The sequence below is a fragment of the Ornithorhynchus anatinus genome, chromosome 2, assembly GCF_004115215.2.
Source record: "Ornithorhynchus anatinus isolate Pmale09 chromosome 2, mOrnAna1.pri.v4, whole genome shotgun sequence".
Classification (NCBI taxonomy): domain Eukaryota; kingdom Metazoa; phylum Chordata; class Mammalia; order Monotremata; family Ornithorhynchidae; genus Ornithorhynchus; species Ornithorhynchus anatinus.
Window position 1 is genome coordinate 83346189 of NC_041729.1, and position 21380 is coordinate 83367568.

General features: G+C 42.0%; 1 protein-coding gene across 2 annotated transcripts in view; it reads right to left on the reverse strand.

Annotated features, from left to right (window-relative positions):
• AIG1 (androgen induced 1) overlaps window positions 1-21380 on the reverse strand; it is a 280335-nt gene that overhangs the window by 184816 nt on the left and 74139 nt on the right. The gene's annotated exons all lie outside the window — the stretch shown is intronic.

Here is a 21380-nt window from a genome sequence, read left to right on the forward strand (position 1 = left end):
CAAGTGGGCATTTCACATTTCTTAGTGGCCTTGGGCACCATTTCAAGAAATGAAAAAGTCGATTACAATATGCACTATAAAATTACTCTAAACAGAACGGCACCGGCAGCATTACCACCTGATAGCTGAGAAATCACTTCCTTCCCTTGTATGAGGGGGAAAAAGAATGATTTATTTCCATTTTTCCCTACATAATCATCTGTAAAGTTTCAAAAAGCAACATGAAAAACGAACATGTAAAATGCATAGATTCCATTCTGACTCACACAATAGCACTATCCTCCTATCTCACAAGCCTGTAACCTTGTGTTGTCCTCGACTCATACCTCTCATTCAACCCACATATAATAATAATAATAATGATGGTATTTGTTAAGCGCTTATTCTGTGCCAAGCATTCTTCTAAGCACTGGGGTAGATACAAGGTAATCAAGTTGTCCCACATGGGCTCACAGTCTTCATCCCCATTTTACAGATGAGGGAACTGAGACAAAGAGAAGTTATTAAGTGACCTGCCCAAAGTCACACAACTAAGTGGTGACACCAGATTAGAACCCACGACCTCTTACTCCCAAGCCCATGCTCTTTCCACTAAACCTTGCTACTTCTCATATTCAATCTGTCACCAAATCCTTTTGGTTCTAAAATCTGCCCCTTCCTCTCCACCCAAACTGCTACCATGCTGATGCAAACACTAATAATAATGTTGGTATTTGTTAAGCGCTTACTATGTGCCGAGCACTGTTCTAAGCGCTGGGGTAGACACAGGGGAATCAGTTTATCCCACGTGGGGCTCACAGTCTTAATCCCCATTTTACAGACGAGGGAACTGAGGCCCAGAGAAGTGAAGTGACTTGCCCACAGTCACACAGCTGACAAGTGGCAGAGCTGGGATTTGAACTCACGAGCCCTGACTCCAAAGCCTGTGCTCTTTCCACTGAGCCACACTGCTTCTCCACTACTATCCTATCTTGCCTTGACAACTGCATCTGCCTCCTCACTGACCTCCTTGCCTCCACCTTGCTGTTTGGGTGATTTTTCAAAAAAATGTTCAGTCCAGGATTCCCACTTTTCAAGAATCTCTAGTGGTTGCCCATCAACCTCTACATCAACCAGAAAGTCATTACCATTGGCTTTAAAGCACTCAATCATCTTGCCCCCTCCTACCTGAGGAGAAGCAGCTACCTGAGCTACCTGAGAAGCAGCGTGGCTCAGTGGAAAGAGCACGGGCTTGGGAGTCAGAGGTCATGAGTTCGAATCCCAGCTCTGCCACTTGTCAGCTGTGTGACTGTGGGCAAGTCACTTCACTTCTCTGTGCCTCAGTTACCTCATCTGTAAAATGGGGATTAACTGTGAGCCTCACGTGGGACAACCTGATGACCCTGTATCTCCCCCAGCGCTTAGAACAGTGCTCGGCACATAGTAAGCGCTTAACAAACACCAGCATTATTATTATTACCTTACCTGATAGATCTCCTACTACAGCCCATCCCACACATTTCACTCCTCTAGTGCAGCTTGCTCACTCTGCCCCATCTCACTGATCTCCCTGCTGACCTCTTTTACAAGTCCTCCCTCTTGCCTGGAACTCCCTCCCCTCCATATATGCCAGACCCCCACACTCCACATCTTCAAAGCCTTATTAATGTCAGATGTCCTCCGAGGGGCCTTGAACAATTAAGCCTTTTTTCCCCAGCTCCCTCTCCCTTCTGTATCACCTATGCACTTGGATCTGTGACCTTTGGGCATTTGGTATTTGCCCTACCCACAACCCCACAGCACTAACACACATATCTATATATTTCTATAATTCTATAATATCAATTATATCTATATAATTATACCATGTACATGTCAATAACATATATATAAATAAAAGTGTGTATATAATGTCTGTCTGCCCCTCTGGACTGTAAGCTCATTGTGGAATTCATTAATTCATTCAATCGAATTTATTGTGTGCTTACTTTGTGCAGAGCACTCTAAGCGCTTGGAAAGTACCATTCAGCAACAGATAGAGACAATCCCTGCCCACAGTGAACTCACAGTCTAGAGGGGGTAAGACAGATATCAATACAAGTGAACAGGCATCAAGACATCAATAAAAGTAAACAGACATCAATATAAATAAACAAAATTACTGATATATACATAAATGTTGTGGGGCAGGGTGACAGGGGAAGAGCAAAGGGAGCGTGTCATGGTGACACAGAAGGGAGTGGGAGATGAGGAAAAGTGGGACTTAGACTGGGAAGGTCTCTTGGAGGAAATGTGCCTACAGCAGGTCTTCGAAGAGGCGAGAGTGATTGTCTGGCAGATTTGAGGAGGGATGGCAATCTAGACCATGGGTAGGTGGTGAGACAGGCGAGATGGAGGCACAGTGAGAAGGTTAGCAATAGAGAAGCAAGTGTGCGGGCTGGGTTGTAGTAGGAGAGAAGGGACGTGAGGTAGGAGGGGGCAAGGTGATGGAGAGCTTTAAAGACAATAGTGAGGAGTTTTTGTTTGATACAGAGGTAGATAGGCAACCACTGGAGATTTTTGAGGAGGGGGGTGACATGCCCTGAGCATTTCTGAAGAAAGATAATCTGGGCAGCGGACTGAAGTATGGACTAGAGTGGGGAGAGGCAGGAGGTTGGGAGGTCAGAAAGGAGGCTGATGCAGTAACCTAGGCGGGAAAGAATGAGTAATTGTAGTAACGTGGACAGGGATCATGTCTATCAACTCTGTGGTATTGTACTCTCCCAAGTGCTTAGCACAATTACCTGCACACAACAAGTGCTCAATAAATACCAGTGATTGATCACATGGGAAGCAAAAACGATTTTGGCCAACCCTACAAATGCAAAGAAAGGAAAAGACCAAAAATATAGCAGTATAACTTAATGCTGATGTCCTCCAACCAAAACCCCTTAGAAACTATGCAATAAATTCAACAGAAACTCTCCTCTGTGGTCTCTGGCCTCCTCTCCCCTTCCCTTGGTAGCCCCTGGACTCCTCTCCCATCCCACACCCAGAGCCCAAGTTCACAGAGCAGACCACCACTTATCTGCTGTGGAAATCATTTCACTTCTTTGTGCCTGTTACCTTATCTGTGAAATGAGGATTAAATCCTAGCCCTTCCTACTTAAACTGTGAGCCTCTTGTGGGACAGGGATGGGGTCCAACCCAATTATCTTATATCTACCTAACCCAGCATTTAACGAGTATCATTAAAATAAATATTTTTAAAAAGTGGCAGGGCCAGAATTAAAACCCAAGACTCCTGACTTCTGGCCCGGGCTCTTTCCACTATGCCGTGGTGCTTCCAGCGCTGTCTGGGAGGTGGAGCTCACAGTATTGAGGAGAGGTAGACCGGTCAGCCCCTCCCCTCCCTATACACAGTGCTGAGTAGAGAATGAGCATTCCAGCATTACTAGTCACTGGTGAATTGAGGGCTCGATAAAGGCTCCCCCAGAGAGCAACAACTCAGTCTAGGGATGCTCTTCTCTCCTCTCCTGGACACTTTCCCTAGCACAGAAAGGCACAAACAAATGTCGGCAAAAAGAGTGAGTTGAGGACATGAAGGATGAATTGAGCCCCAGGCCCCCCAGTAGGTTAGGCCATATAGGTTTCCTCAGACCCGGATTCCTTCCCTGCCCCCAAATGGAGAATTATTAGAATTATTTGCCCAGGCCCACACTGCCTCAGTGGCCCATTGCTCAGCCAGGGATCAGTGCTGAATATGGCGGCTGTTCAACATTTAACAAATACCATAAAAATAGCAAACAACAAAAAAGCCCAACAAAAAAAACCCCAACTCCCTCCCCATCCTGGCCCCACGCTCCTTCTTCCAGGCCACCTGGGATGACTTCCTGGGATTTTTCCTGTGTTATATCTACCCTTCTAGACTGTAAGCTCTTTGTGGGCAGGGAACTTATTTACCAACTCTGTAATACTGTACTCTCCAAAGCACTCAGTAAACTGCTCTGCACATAGTAAATGCCCCAAAATACCACTGATTGATTGAAACTGGATTTTTTTTTTAATTTAAACTCATATTTCTGCTTAAATGTAGACAAACTCTGAGGATTCATTTCAAGGAAATGTAGAGTATTTAAAAGGGACAACATCTAATAATGGCCTATCAGTAGAAGACATTTAATTATCAACAGTATTTATTGAGTACCGACTAACTTGAGAAGACTGTACCATGCATTTGAGAGAATATAACAGAAGTCACAAATCCTCTGCCCCAAAGGAGGTCACAACCTATTGGAAGTAGATGGACAGACAAACATTTTTCTAAACAGGGGTAGAGCAATGTGCCACAATACTGCTATACCTAATCCAGGCTTTCTTTGCTCTCTATCAAAGATTTATGTATTCCACGAAACAGGCAAGAAACCTACAGTCATGTCAACTAACACAGCCAAAGGATCAGGTCCTAAAATTAAACCCGGTCATGAACAAATTAAAAGGTTCATTAAAAGTGGCCCAGATGCCATTTTGAGAGGTGGTAGATTTGTTTTATTTAATGAGTTTGCAAGGTTAGGACCCAAGTTTATGCTGAGTGACTTGTTTTAGGCTGTGATAAATGCCTGAAGGAACTCCAGGCCTCACTCTTTCAAGTTCTGAGTGCCACATTCTAAAAAGTGTTGCCCTATCTAAGGTCTAAGAAATCTTCTGAAAATAGGATATTCAGGTGATGGAAACAATAAATGTTCAAATTCTTGATTTTTGCCATTTCTAGTGGACCAACGCTTTGTTTTAGAGAGAGGTGGAAATAGTGTGATTAAACATTTGATTTTTAAAAATGAAATCTCAGATTTGGAGGCATGGAAGAATGAATAATCTGTAAAACATCTTTGTGAGTGAAAGAAGATTAAATTTCCCAATGACGGTTATATAAAATGAGAAACAAATGTAAAAGTCTAAAAAAAGAACTGCAAATTATTTCACCTAGTTTGTATGGTAAATGGACTTACTTGGATATTCATTTGCTAATGGAGCTGCATAAACTTCCTGTTTTTATCCTTCACCTGGAATTTGCCGCTAGGTTTACTGAGTTTAACCATTGACTTCCTGAAAGACTAGAGATGACCAACTGACTACCACTTACTGAAAGTACTGGAGAAGTAGTAATCATTTAACAAAAAGAGCATATAATCTTGCTAAATCCTTGTTTTCTCACATCAAAACCAAATATATCATGGAGACCTTTAAGGGCTTAAATCTCTTTTGGGGAGAAAGAGCAAAGGAGAAGATTTATTTCTTTGCCTATGGGTTTGCCAAATTTTATAGTTCCCAGAAAATATGGATTAGACACCTCAACTCCTCAGGTTGCAAGCTATGAGAATCAATCAATCAGTCAGTCAGTGGTATTTGTTGAGCACTTACGGTGTGCAGAACATTGAACGAAGGGCTTGGGTGAGTAAAATACATACAACAGAGTTGGAAAACACATCCGTTCCCTGCTGACTAGAAGCTTACTGTCTATCAATCAATCATATTTATTGAGCACTTACTGCATGCAAACCACTGCAGTAAATGCTTGGGAAAATACAATATAACAGAGTTGGTAGACACGGTCTCTGCCCACAACAAGCTTAGAGTCAAGAAAAGGATATTGAGAAACATAAACTTAAAATACAAATCCCTAGTTGTACAGCCATTACCATAAAACCTGTGGCTACAGATTGCATTAAAAAAAGGACATAAGCAGCCAAGCACAGTTCCTGGATCTGCCAATAACTAACTCCATGTTTATTTTTTTGATGCTTTTAAATGAAACTATTAGGTCAGCTCATGCTTTATTTGGGCAGCTGGATATACACAGTGAGTAACATAACATGATGGAAGCAAGCCTTTGGTTTTCCTGGTCACCAAGCCACCCAAGGAGATTTCACATGCTCTTGGATTACTATGATTTTTTTGGCCATGGGAGGGAAATGAGGATATTTAGGCAGAGAAGGTAGAATGAAATGTGTGGCCATGCTGAAGAAAGAAAGAAAAAAGACTTCTGGAGTGTCAAACATCATTTCTTTCATTCCTGGACAATGAGCAGGAGTCTTTGTTCTCATTTCATCTTCTGATAGTTCAGAAACTGCGAGACTGAAATGAAACGGACTGCTTAATTGAAACTGTCTAAACGTGTCTGGGTTTGTTTTTTTTTTAACATCCGAAACCTTATCACTGCTATTCTGTCATATATAAAATTGATTGCTTTAGAACTTTAGTGTTCTAAAGTGTTTCTTTTTATTTCATCATTATTATTACTCATATTGCCCCTGATATTTATTGAAGATGATATTTATTATTTCTCATATTCACTGGAGGGGCACATCAGTGATGATTAGTTTTGTGTTTTGCTCAATTAATACTGATGACTGGAGCAGTAATGGCGATAGAGGAAACAGACACAAAAGTGTAAACAACATATCCAAAGTCAAGTCCAAGTGGAGTAACTCTGAATCTAGGATTTATTAGCTTCTCTGGTTAGCACTTTTTTTTCCCCTGTAATGATTTGCCTAACAGAGAACTTGGGTAAAGTGTAGAAATATATGAAAGTTTATGGAATACTTTATCCCTTGGGGCATAACTTATGTATCCACATTCACTTGGTCAACTCGCTAGATGACTCTGTAGATTTCAATCATGTCTCTCTCAACCTGTACCTGCCTAGGTGGAACAGACCTATCTCTTTCAATCAATCCTCATAATAAAACTTTTTCCACTCCCTTCATAATCTTTGTTGTTCTGTATTTTCTCTAGCTCAATGATGTCCTTCCTAAAATGCAGTGACTTCAACTGCACGCAGTATTCCAGGGGCACCTGTACCATGGGTTTATACTACACAACCACGGTAAGATCAATTTTTATTTACTGTCTCTCTATTTTGACATATGTCCACTTGCCAACACAGAGAAAGCTCAAATTCAACTCAAGTGAAGAAGTACATCCATTCTTTATCTGCTATGTTTATACTGGGATTCTATATGCTATGATTTGAGCTGTATTCTTGTGAAGATGAAGACAGTATTTACAATGCATAATGTGCCAACTACTGGCTCGGATAAAAGACAATCAGCTCAGACATAGTTCCTGTTCAACATGGGGCTCATACTTGAAAAAGGAGGGAAGTATTTTACATTATTCCCCCTTTTGCAGATGAGAGAGCTAGAGCACAGAGAAGTGATGTTAAGTGGTATAGTGGATACACATGGGCCTGGAAGTCAGGTCATGGGTTCTAATCCCTGCTTTGCCACTTGTCTGCTGTGTGACCTTGGGCAACTTGCTTAACTTCTCTGTGCCTCAGTTACCTCATTCATAAAATGGGGATTGAGACTGTTAGTCCCAAGTGGGACAGGGACTGTGTCAACTTGATTTGCTTGTCTCCACCCCACTGCTAGTAGTGCCTTGCACATAGTAAGCACTTAAAATACCAGAATTATTATTTTTATTATTATCATTATTATTATAAGCTCCTCCCATTCAGCAAAACTGCCCTGAATCTTGAGAAAACTGCTAATCAAACTCCTGTAAGGTTATTGAAAGCAAGTAGTCTTACCTTTTAAGATTTCTTCTAATAGTAAGAAAAAGAACTTTCTGTTTGCAGAACAGTAGATGAAGTGTGAAGGGCTGTTGATGGTTTGCCCCAAAAGGCAGAGTTTAACTTATTAGAATCAGTTTCAAGTGACCCCATTTACATTTAATTTTATACATTTTAGGGTGAGAAAGGCATTACCATCTGGATTCAAATGGAGTTTAATCGATGGTATTTATTGAGTGCATACAGTGCATAAGCGCTATACTAAGTGTTTTGGGAAATAATAATAATAATCATAATTGTGGTATTTCTTCAGTGCTTACTATGCGCCAGGCACTGTACTAAGCTCTGGGGTGGATACAAGCAAAGTGGGTTGGACACAGTCCCTGTCCCACATGGGGCTGACAGTCTCAATCCCCATTTCACAGATGAGGTAACAGAGGCACAGAGAAGTGAAGTGGTGAAGTGGAGCCCATGGTCCCACAGCAGACAAGTGGTGGAGCTGGGATTAGAACCCATGACCTTCTGACTCCCTAGCCTGTGCTCTCCCACTACACCATGCTGCTACACTACAGTAGTGTTGGTAGCCATGATCTGTGCCCACAAGGAACTTACATAAAAATAAAATAACATAAAAATAAATAACAGGGGAAATGACAGAGTATAATGATACGTACATAAGTGCTGTGGGGCTGGGGTGGGGGGGTGTGAATATCAAGTGCTTAGTGGTACAGATCCAGGTGCAGAGACGATGCAGATGGAAAAGCGAGTAGAGGAAATAAGGAGAAATACGGACTGGTGGAGTGCAGACAGACAGGAGGCAGGGCGGTCAGCAAAGGGGCTGAAATGGCAGTTGAGGCAGGATATAAGTGCTTCAAGCAGGGTCGTAGCCGTTTGGATCAATCAATTAATGATATTCATTTAGTGCTTACTGTGTGCAGGGCACTGTAGTAAGTATTTGGGGGAGTACAACACAACATAGATGTGTAGACACATTTTGGGGCAGGGATTGTCTCTGTTGCTGAACTGTACTTTCCAAGCGCTTAGTATAGTGCTCTGCACACACTAAGTGCTCAACAAATACAAATGAATGAATTTTCTGCCCCTAAGGAGCTTACAGACATTAAAATAAAGTATGGATATGCATAAAATGCTATGGGATTGCAGGAGACTGTCAAGTGGTTAAAGGCTACAGATCTAAGTGCAGAGGCAACACAGAAGGAAGTGGGAGTATAAGAGATGAGGGTTTAGTTGGGGAAGATTTCTTGGAGGAGATGTGATTTTAGTAAGGCTTTGAAGGTAGTAATAATAATAATAATGGCATTTAAGCACTTACTACATGTCAAGCACTGTTCTGAGCACTGGGAGACAGTGGTGGTCTGTATATGGAAGGGGGAGGGAGTTCCAGGCCAGAGGGAGGATATGGGTAAGGGGCCACGAGTGAGATGGAGGGAGAAGAAGAAGAGAGATGGGTTGTTTTCTATTTTTTTGTTGTATTTGTTAGCTGCTTGTGCCAGACATTGTTCTAAGCTTTGGGGTAGATACAAAGCAGCGTGGCTCAGTGGAAAGAGCACGGGCTTTGGAGTCAGGGCTCGTGAGTTCGAATCCCAGCTCTGCCACTTGTCGGCTGTGTGACTGTGGGCAAGTCACTTAACTTCTCTGGGCCTCAGTTCCCTCATCTGTAAAATGGGGATTAAGACTGTGAGCCCCACGTGGGACAACCTGATTCCCCTATGTCTACCCCAGCGCTTAGAACAGTGCTCGGCACATAGTAAGCGCTTAACAAATACCAACATTATTATTATTATTATTGAAGTAACCAGATTGGACACAGTCCGTATCCCTCATGAGGTATATCATATATGAGGTAACTTAGGCAAAGAGAAGCTAAGTGACTTAAGCAAGATCACACAGCAGACAAATGGTAGAGCCGGGATTAGGACCCAGGGACCCAAGGAGAGATTTGGAGGAAAGGAAGTGAAGGCAGCGGGTGTAAACGACTGGCTCTACAGGTTTAGAAAGGAATGGTAGGAGGAGATGGGGTGTGATAACTGGAGGGTGCCATGGGGTCAAGGGAGGGTTTTTTTTTTAAGATAGGAGGTACATGGGTGTGTTTGAAAACAGTGGGAGTTCTTTCTGGAGCTTTGGCTTTTCTCCTACAACAAATGAGCCAGTGAAAGTTTCATCCAGCAATCCAGAGAGACTGAGCCCAAAATTCAAGAAGAAATTTGAAATCCACAGCAATATTCAGAATCATCTTATACTAAACATGGGCAGGGTTGAGTGGGTACAGTACATGACAGTTTAACTCTGGAATATAAAACCGGAATAGATCAGCAGGGAAAACATGGCTTTACTTTTTTGCCATTAACCAATGGGAGCAAAGTAAACAAGGTCAATAACTCTAAATAGCTGGACTTCTTTCTCCTTTGTTTGAACTGTTGCTAAGTCCTTTAGCAAAAAGAAAAGAAAGAGGATGTTAAATATCTGGGAGGTAAGGCAGAACATATGGGAAGTGCCAGACTGTCAAGAATGCTCGCTTGCAATATCTTCTACATCCACATTTGCATCTGTATGGATCGCTGGCTCCCAGATGCACACACCAGAATGATTATGTACACAGAGAATGTAGGGCATGGGCTCCTATAGAAAAGGCATTGATATAGCTCCCTATCACTTAAGTATGTATCTGACGTGCTCCCTTTATTCATCCCCCCAACCCAGCCCCATGGCACTTATGTATTAATGTCTGTCTCCATCTCTAGACTGTAAACTCGTTGTGGGAGGGGAGTGTGTCTGTTTACTGTTACATTGTTCTCTCCCAAATGCTTTGCGCAGTGCTCTGCACACACGATCGAATGACTAACCATTCTACAACTGGCTATATTGTGTCTTTGAACTTTACTGCCCCCTACCAAGTGCTTAGTGCAATAAACTGCACAGAGTAAGTGATAAATACTCTTATATTTGCCAACACGTACATATAATAATAATTATTATTATGGCACTTGTTAAGCTCTTACTATGTGCGAAGCACTGTTCTAAGTGCTGGGGACAATACAGGGCCCACGTGGGACTCACAGTCTTAATCCCCATTTTACAGATGAGGTAACCAAGGCACAGCGAAGTGAAGTGACTCACCCAGTCACACAGCTGACAAGCGGCTGAGCCGGAATTTGAACCCATGACCTCTGACTCCCAAGCCCGTGCTCTTTTCACTGAGCCAAGCTGCTTCTGTTAACTTTGGCTGTACCCTCAGTTAAGTATTCTGATATTTCATCCTGGCCTACCTACCTGACATTGTTTTCTGTACTGCTTCCACATTTTGTAAATAATTTTTATACACGTCTCCCCCATTAGGGTGTTAATTCCTTGTGAGCAGGGAATGTGTCTTTAGCTTCTTTATCAAGCATTTAGTGTACATAGTACATTGATCTCAGTAAGCACTCAGTGGCCAAGATAACTACTACTCAGTCAGTGCCAAAAACTGATACACACAGTCCAGGAATGGCATGTGGAGTTCCAGAATGGGCACTCGGGAAGAATTCATTAAGGATCCAAAAGAGCATGGGTAACTTAGGGGAAACAATCTGAGCGGTTTCAAGGGAAAAAAATTGGCAAGATTAAAAGAACAATCTTTAAGAACGATAAAACGAGTTAGGCGACCCCCGTCGAGCAAGCCTTATTAAAAGCACACCTCCTCCAAGAGGCCTTCCCTGACTAAGCCCTCATTTCCTCTTCCCACTCCCTTATGAGTCGCCCTTGCATTTGGATTGGTTCCGTTCATTCACCCCTTTCTTAGCCCCACTGCAGTTATGTACATATCCATAATTTATTTATATTAATGACCTTCTCCCCATCTAGACTGTAAGCTTATTGTGGGCTGGGAATGTGTCTACCAATTCTGTTCTACTGGACTTTCCTAAGTGCTTAGTACAGTGCTTTGCACAATAAATTCTCAATAAATGTGGTTGATTGATGGATCGATTGAAATCTTAAAAGCCTTAGGGCTCAGGTAAGAAGGATTCAATGGAAGGAAAGTCAATCAATCAGTCATATTTATTGAACACTTACCGTGTGCAGAGCAGTGTTCTAAGTGCTTGGGAGAATACAGTATAACAGAGTTGGTAGGCATGCTCCCTGCCCACAACAAGCTTACAGTCTAGAGGAAAATGAGCTCCAAAATGCTGACTTCTCCACTCTACCCCTCCATTATACTTCTGCAGACTCAGGAACAAACTCTACCAGATCAGGAGAAAAAAACAAAAAGGATCCCAAAAGGAAATACTAGCTACACTGAGAACATCTGAAATCACTAAAAGGCTTAAAGAAAGGCCACAAAAAATGGATGTTAAGCCAAATCACTAGAGAAGTGAACAAAGAAATAATACGATTATACAAGGGTGAGATTAGAAATGCCAAGACACGAGAATAGACAAAAATAAGATAGACATAAGAAGTAACCCACTATTTTGGACAAAAGACGCTAACCAGGGAAAATATAATTCCCCTGGGAGACAGAATGGGAAAACTCATAATGAAAAACTGAAACTGAAGAGTTGTTTGTTTAATGATTATATCACTCCTTTCCCAAAAAGATCAAAGTGAACAACTGACCAGGGCAGGTCCCACTTTTGATTAAAAATTGGAATGCTAATCTAGAACAAAGTAAAAAACAGTTAAGTAACAGCTAAGGGCATCTTAGAAACATGATTGATTTGTGTGTTGTATGAGTCCCAGGTAACTAAAGGAATTTGTAAACACCATTGTTGAAACATCAGCTATTATAGAAAATTTGTAAAATTTATAGCAAGTCTCTAAGGCATGAAAAAAGGCAAATGTGATACCCATCTTCAAGAAAGATTCTACTAATTTCAGACTGGTTGGATTATGATTCATAGTTCATAGAAAGATAGTGAAATAAATTATTCAAAAAAAACTGCAACTATATAGAAGACTTAATATAGTAGGAAGCAACTGGTGTGGCTCTATGAAGAGCAAATAATGCCAGACATATTTAATCTATTTTACAGTAGACAGATCACACAGACTAGGAAGAAGGAATAGATGTGCTAACTTTGCAGTTGAACTCACAATGGCTTACACAAAATTGGAAAAATAGATACAAAAATAAGAAGTTCATCTGGATGAATATATGTTTAAGGGACAAAAACAAAAATGGAGAAAGACTGGCTAAGTGTAAGGGCCATATTTGAGTAGAAATTGAATATAAGTCAAAACTTTTGTTAATGGAGTCAAAGCTGGTAGGTAGTATGATGAATCAGCTGGACTATGTCATGCAAGAATCAGAAAAGAATCTCCTTGCATATTCTACACTGGTCCCCCCCTAGGCTGCAAGCACATTGTGAGCAGGGAACTTTACCAACTCTGTTGTTTGGCCTCTCCCAAGCGCTTAGTTCAGTTTTCTGTATCAGTAAGTGCTCAATAATTACTCCTGATGGATTGACTTATTGGTCAGATTTCATTAGTATACCCTTTGAAGTATTTACTGACCACCTTCTGTGATAGGGACCTTATTACGTGCTTGGGAACACAAAACAATTAAAAATATGAACACTTCTTCAAGAGGTTTACAATCTAATGAAGAAGTTTGTCATCTTTTCCTCCTTTAAAGAACTCCAGAGCTCTTTAAGGAAAAGACAACCATCTGTTGTAGGTTATTTAGTTTCTCATTTGCCTGGAGGCAGAGGGCTGGACCAAATGATCATTTAAGATTCCTTCCAATTCCACAAAAATAGGAGAAAAAGCCTCTGCTTCCTTATAGAATCACAAATACTATCTGATTCCTATTCCTTTTCACAATTTATATTTTTGTCACATTTATACTCCATGCATTCACAGATTAGAAACAGATGTTAATTGGTTTGTCTGGTTTTCATTTGAAGTTAAGTTGCTTTTGTATTTACTCATATTCAAATACAGTAATCGGAAAATTGCAGCTATTTCAAATCCCAGGGCCAGATCCCAATCTCATTTTCTGAATATTACTGAATTGCAAATCTATGTGCCTATGAGAACGTATCCCCTAGGATTCTTTAGATCTAGCTAACATGTCACTTAATGAAATCTATTGGGAATAGCTCTTGGAAAATGCCTATTGGTTTCATTATGCGTGGTTTGCATTTGAGAGCTTAAAGAGGGACAAGTCTTTATGTTGTCAAATGAAGGAGGTACCATAATATCCCACATTAGAGGCCTACATGATCCCTCTAATTTTAATGAATTCAGCCCCAGGTTGGCATATAAAATTTTTTATTCAAAATTTATAAGCCCAATTATAGTAATTGCAAAGATATATGCACAAAGAGACGCATATTGCAAAATGGAGACGATTTTGAGACTCGATGGGAAAACTAATTTCTGGAGAATTCCCCCAGACCCTTGCTCTCTTGATAGTCCTCTGCCACCCTTCTTCCCCAGGACTGTCGGTGAAAAGGATGCTCAAGAAGATGCCAAACCAGCAGCTTGTAATGCCCGGGACAATTCTCGTCTTAACCCAACTTTAGCACCATCTTCACCCCAATCTCCAAAGACAGTGATTATGGTATTTGTTAAGTGCTTACTATGTGTCAAGCACTGTACGACACCCGGGGGTAGATACAAGATAATCAGGGTGGAGGACCTGGTCCCTATCCTACCTGGGACTCACAATTTAAGTAGAAGGAGAAGGATTTAAACCCTATTTAATAATAAGGAAACTGAAAAGGGGGGAAGCAGCATATCTTAGTGGATACAGCATGGACCAGGAAGTCAGGAGGTCCTGGGTTCTAATCCTGGTTTGGCCACAAGCCTGCTGTGTGACCTTGGGCAGATCACTTAACTTCTCTGGGCCTCAGTTCCCTCATCTGTAAAATGGAGATTAAGAGTGTGAGTCCCATGTGAGACAGGGACTGTGTCCAACCTGATTAACGTGTACCTACCCCAGCACTTGGAACAGTACTTGGCACATAGTAAGCACTTAATAAGTACCATAATTATTATTATTATTAGAGAATTTAGGTGACTTGCCCAAGGTCACACAGCAGAGAGCTATTCTGTATTAGGACTAGGAGCACTGCCCTCTCTGATAGTTCCTCTCTGTCTGCCTTCATCTATGTGCCCCCTATCCTAACAATTCATTCAGTCATATTTATTGAGTGCTTACTGTAGTGCAGAGCACTGTACTAAGCTCTTGGAAAGTACAATTTGGCAACAGATACAGTTGTTCACAGTCTAACAATCCCTTCTCTGGACCGATTAGACTGTAAGGTCATCAATGGGCAGGGACTGTCTCTATCTGTTGCCGATTTGTACATTCCAAGCACTTAGTACAGTGCTCTGCACATAGTAAGCACTCAATAAATACTATTGAATGAACCTCATTGCAGCCTTCAGCCACCATCCCATCCTCCTCCTCCTATTCTTGTCCAAACACCTGAAACGGATTGTATATATACCTGTTTCCATCCCCTCTTGACCCTTTACAATCCAATTTCCACCCCATTTCCCCCACTGAACTCACTCTCTCCAAGGTAATCAATAACCTTCTTGCCATGTCTAATAGACTCTACTCCACCTTTAATCTTCTTTGATGTGTCAGCTCCCTATGACACCGCGGGACACTCCCATTTCCCATATGAAACACTATTTTAGCCTTGTTTTTGTCCTGACACAGTCCTCTCCCATGCTCACTAGGACACTGAGCCATCTTAGAGGAGGTGAAAAGATTGTATAGGATCAAAAAGGGGGTTGGCAGATGGGAAGGAAGACAGAAAATGAATGCAACCTGAGGAATGGGAGCAGATAGATGGGGCAATGGCTACAGAGTGCAGTGCAATTTTTTAAAATGTCTGTCTTCCCCTATAGACTGTGAACTCACTGTGGACAGGATTCATCCCTACCAACTCTATTGTAATATGCTTTCCTAAAGACTAGTACAGTGCTTTGCACTGGGTAAGCACAAGTGACTTGGATTCAGCAATTTTTTTTTTAAATGGAGGAGTTATAAGCATGTTTGAAAACAGATGGGAAGGAGCCTACAGATACTAAGCTGTTGAAGCCAGGGATTAGAGAGGAAAGAAGAATGGCTTCAAGTGTTTTCAGAAGGTGAGAGGGGACAGGGTAGGAGGGGGTGGATTCTGAAACCAGTCAAGCATAGCTCCTCTTGAGAGCTGAAAAGGATGAAAGAGTGGATGAGAAAGTGTCACAAAGCCTCTTGTCAATGGGATTTGAAAGATGTACTGATCACTACAGTTAGGCAAAGGACAAACATATAGACTGACCATTGGCTCATATGTTCCACACTTGAACTATCAATACAAGTAATGCAGCAAAAAAGAGTATTCAGAGACCTTCAAGAAGCTCAAATATCAAGCTTCTGGAGACTAGAGAAGCAATGTGGCCTAGTGGAAAGAGTATGGATTTGGGAGTCAGAAGACCTGGGTTCTAATCCCAGCCGTGTGACCTTGGACAAGTCATTTAAATTCTCTGTGCCTCAGTTACCTCATCTGTAAAATACAGATTAAGAATGTGTGGGACAGGGACTGTGTCCAATCCAATTATGTTGTATCTAAATACAGCACTTAGTACAGTGCCTGTCACATACTAAGTGGTTAGCAAATACCATAAAGAAATAGAGGCTTTTGCCACTGCCATCATGGAGGCCAGCTCTCCATCTATTTGAAAAACCATATTAACCCAAATGATAAATTTTACATTCATTCAAAAAATTCTCAGTAGCATCAAGGTTTTGCAGAAAACATCTTCTTACCCTTTTTTTTAACAATATTTGTTAAGCTCTTACTATGTGCCAGGCACTGTACTAAGTGTTGGGATGGATATAATCTAATCAAGCTGGATACAGTCCCTGTCCCACGTGGGGTTCACAGACTTAATCCCTATTTTACAGGATAACAAAAACACAGAGAAGTTAAGTGGCTTGCCTAAAGTCACACAGCAGATGAGCAGACACAGGGTGGAGCTGGGATTAGACCCCAGGTCCTTTCGCCTCCCAAGCCTATGCTCTAGCCACTAGACCACACTGTTTCTGTAGCTGTAACTGTAGTTATAGCTGATGAGAATTTTTTCACTGCCATTATGTGCTCTTAGTATAATGAGTCGCATGAAGTGGGCTATTTAAATTCAAATAGTTCAATTTCTGATTCATTTCAAGTTAAAACAATTAAAATAATGCTAATGTAGGGCTAATTATTTTGAATTTGCAAACCAACCTCATTGTCACAGGTAATGGGATAGAAAATTAAAGAATTTACCGTCATGGAATTTTGATCCAGGTCAACCAAATTGAGGTATTTCACTATTTTTGCTTATAGAGAAATCAAATCACAGCATTTCAGTTTTTCAATAATTTCAAACGCTAAATTTATTCACAGTGCTGTGTAAGAATTGTGCAAGAATCATAGTAGCTTTGAAGAGATCAGGGGACTCCGTGGTCTGGGAGAATACAGTCCCAAAGGGTGTCTCTGATAAATGCTGCCCTAGAGTACGAGAGGCACCAGGACACAAGACTACGACAAAAACGGCTCTGTCTTTGCCTGGGTGAATTCAGAGCAGGTATAGTGCTTTGTTGAGCAGCATCCTCTCGCTTACAGAGCAGGCTGGAATTATTTTAGTATAGGGATTGTCTACCTGGTACCCAGGAGCACTACAAAACTCAGACTGTAAACTCACTGTGGGAAGGGAATTTGGCTACCAATTCTGTTATACTGTACTTTCCAGTGTGTGTGTTCTTTAATGGTATTTCATTCATTCCTTCATTCAATATTTATTGAGCGCTTACTCTGTGTAAAGCACTGTACTAAGTGCTTGGGAGAGTATAATATAACAGAGACACATTCCTGCCCACAACGAGCTCACAGTCTAGAGGGGGAGGCAGACACTAATATAAACAGATTAGATAAATAAATTACAGATATATACATTCATTCATTCATTCAATCATATTTATTGAGCCCTTACTGTGTGCAAAGCATTCAGATACATACATAAGTGCTGTGGGGATGAGAATATGTTAAAGACTTACTATGTACCAAGCACTGTAGTAAGTGCTGGGGTAGATAGAAAATAATTCAGTAGGACACCGTCCCTGTCCCACATAGGGCTCCCAGTCTTAATCCCTATTTTATAGATGAGGTAACTGAGGCATTGAGAAGTTAAATGACTTGTCCAAGATCACACAGAAGACAAGCAACAGAGCCAGGATTAGAACTCAGGTCCTCTGACTCCCAGGCCCATGCTCTTTCCACTAGGCCATGCTGCTTCTCAGTGTTCAGTACAGTGCTCTACACATAGTAAATGCTCAATAAATACCAGTGATAATGCTGATGCTACAAAACTCGAAGTTGCTTTCTGGCAAAGAATGGCAGGAAATACTGCTGCTGATGACACACAGCATTAACATTTTACCAGCAGAGCCAAATAAAAAAGGGAGCGGAGGATGCCAATGCTGTTAAATCTCTTTCTACCACTTACCCTGAAGCAGACAAAGAGGGAGAGGCAAGGAAAGTCACTGCAGATGCACCAGAACCACGTCAACCTCTGAATGAGAATTAATTGTATTTAAAACAAGCAGTTGTCCCCAGTGACCTTCCTCAAAATTAGAAAGATATAACAGAACTCTCGCAGTCAGAGCAGCAACAGGGGTACGTTTAAGAGCAGAAAGCTGCTCCAATTGAATCTCACTCACAGCAATGCAGAGCCTAACCCCCGAGCAGAGCACTGATGCACTGTTTTACTCACAATTGCCTGCAGCACTTACATATATATCTTCCATGCCGTATTACTTAAACATTAGCCCATATACATATCCCCTCTTCATTTTTCCTCCTGTCGGTGCATTATTTCCTATCTGTTCCTTCTTACTAGATTTTAGCTCCTTTTAGTGGGGATCATGTCTATATCCTCTTATTATATCCATTTAATTCAGTGCTGTAAAGCACAGGTACTCCATAAAAACTGTCAACTGCTCATGCTTCTCTGGTCCCTGCATGGAATTCCCAGCTCCCTTAAATCCTCTAAACTACATGTCCCCACCTTAAAAATCCTCCTTAAAAGCTACTTCCTCCAGGAGGCTTTTCCTGATGCATTTCCACATTCCTAGTCAAGACACTCCTATGTATATTGGTTTACTACTGAATTGCTTACTTTTGTACTACCATTTGGATCTACGCTGTTATCCTTTTTTTTCCAGAATCTGTTTGACAATTTATGTCTATAGGTCTCCTTCATTAAACTGTCAGCTCCACCATACCAGACCCCTTTAATGGGTTATCCCAAGTGCCTATTACACTGTTTTGCATACAAAAGATATTCAATAAATGCTATTGAGGAAGAGGAGGAGAAAGAAGAGGAAGAGGAGAAAAAGGAGGAGGAGAGAAAGGAGGAAGGGGAGAAAAAGGAGGAGGAATAGGAGAAAAAGGAGAAAGAGGAAGAAGAGGACAAAGAGTAGAAGGAGAAGAAAAAACAGAAGGAGAAATAAGAGGAAGAGAAGAAAAACCAGGAGGAGTAAAAATGGGAGGAGGAAGAGAAAGAGGAGGAGAAGAAAAAAGAAGAGCAGGAGGAGAAGAAACAACATCCATAAATAAGATGTGAGGCAACTGTTGGATGACTGCTAACTTGGCAGTCATCCAGGTCACCAGGGGAAGAAAGAGGGAGACCTGCCTGTGCACCAACAATGGGCCTACTCTAATACTGCCCCAAAGTCTGGAGGCTATTACAGGTCACCATGTTTTGATGTGCTGAAATGAACTGAGGCTTCTGGTCTGGAGCACTGCTCGAAATTTGGGGCCTGTCACCTGAGCCAGTGTGGGAGGTTTATACCTATCCCAATACTCAACCCTGCCCAACTTCACTCCTGTGGGGAGGAGAGGAGGTGGAGATTGGCTTCTTTTTTTAAATATTTGTTAAGTGTTCACTATGTGCCTGGCACAGTTCTAAGTGCTGGGGCAAGATATAAGGTAATTCATTCATTCATTCAAATTTATTGAGAGCTTACGGTGATCAGACCATTGTACCAAGCACTTAGGAGAGTACAATACAACAATAAACAGCTACATTCTCTGCCCACTATGACCTGACAGTCGAGAGGGGGGAGACAGACATCAGTACAAAAAATAATGAATAAAGGGAGCGAGTCAGGGTGACACAAAGGGAGTTGAAGAAAAGGAAAAGAGGGCTTAGTCAGGGAAGGCCTCTTGGAGAAGATGTGCCTTCAATAAGGCATTGAAGGGGGCAGAGTGATTGTCAGATTTGAGGAAGGAGGGCATTCCAGGCCAGAGGCAGGATGTGGGCCAGGAGTTGGCGGCGAGACAGGCGAGACCGAAGCACAGTGAGAAGGTTAGCACAAGAAGAGCTAACTATGCAGGCTGGATTGCAGAAGGAGAGTAGTGATGTGAGGTAGGAGGGTGCAAAGTGGTGGACTGCTTTAAAGCCAATGGTGAGGAGTTTTTGTTTGATTCAGAGGTAGATGGGCAACCACTGGAGTTTTTTTGAGGAGCAGGATACCATCTCCTGAATGTTTCTTTAGAAAAATGATCCAGGCAGCAAAGTATGGACTGGAGAGGGGAGAGAGAGGAGGTTGGGAGGTGAGCAAAAAGGCTGATGCAGTAATCAAGGAGGGATAGGATAAGTGACTCTATTAACATGGTAACAGTTTGGTTGGAGAGGAAAGGGCAGATTTTAGCGATGTTGTGAAGGTAGGATCTACAGGATTTAGTGATGGATTGAATATATGTAGGCTGAATGAGTTGAGGATAATGCCAAGGTTATGGGCTTGTGAGACAGGAAGGATGGTGGTACTGTCTACAGTGATGGGAAAGTCAGGGGTGACCAGGGTTCGGGCAGAAAGATAAGGAGTTTAGTTTTGGACATGTTAAGCTTGAGGTGATGGGAGGACATCCAAGTAGAGATGTCTTGAAGGCAAGAGGAAATGAGAGACTACAAAGAGGGAGTGGGAAGTGTATGCACAGCACTGTACTAAGCACTGGGGAGAGTACAATACAAAAATAAACAGTCACTTTCCCCGCCCATAATGACCTTACAGTCTAGAGGGTGGAGACAGAAAACAATACAAATAAATAAATTTCAGATATGTACATAAGTGCTGTGGGGCTGGGAGGGGGGATGAATAAAGACAGCTAGTCAGGATGACAGAGAAGGGAGTTGAAGAAAATGAAAAGAAGGCTTAGTCAGGGAAGGCCTCTTGGAGGAGATGTGCCTTCAATAAAGCATTGAATGGGGGTCGGGGTGGAGATGAAGATGGAGATTTGGGTAGCTTACACACACAGGTCGTAGTTGAAGCCATGGGAGTGAATGAGTTCTACAAGGGAATAGTTGTAGATGGAAAATAGAAGCGGACCCAGAACTGAACCTTGAAGGACCCCCAAAGTTAGGGGGTGGGAGGCAGAGGAGGAGCCTGTGAAGGAGACTGAGAATGAATGGCCAGAGTTGGACACAGTCTCTATTCCACATGGGACTCACAGTATTGATCTCCATTTTACAGATGAGGTAACTGAAGCACAGAAAAGTTAAGTGACTTGCCCAAGATCACACAGCAGACAAGTGGCAGAGCCACTATTAGAATCCAGGTCCTTCTGAGTCCCAGGCCCATGCTCCACGCACTGGACCCTGCTGCTTCTCACTTGCACTTGACCAGTTATATCTATTGGCTGCTAGCATTTGTCACCCCAGCCAAAATTCAGATACTTCGGGGCTGACATGATTTATCACGTACGTGCAGCAGTTTCAGAGCTGCCATGGTTCCTGGGGCTGTAGGCTTCCTGGCCTGAGGAGACCCAGAACTTATGAGGGCAAGATGAGGCTCACCCAATTTCAGAAC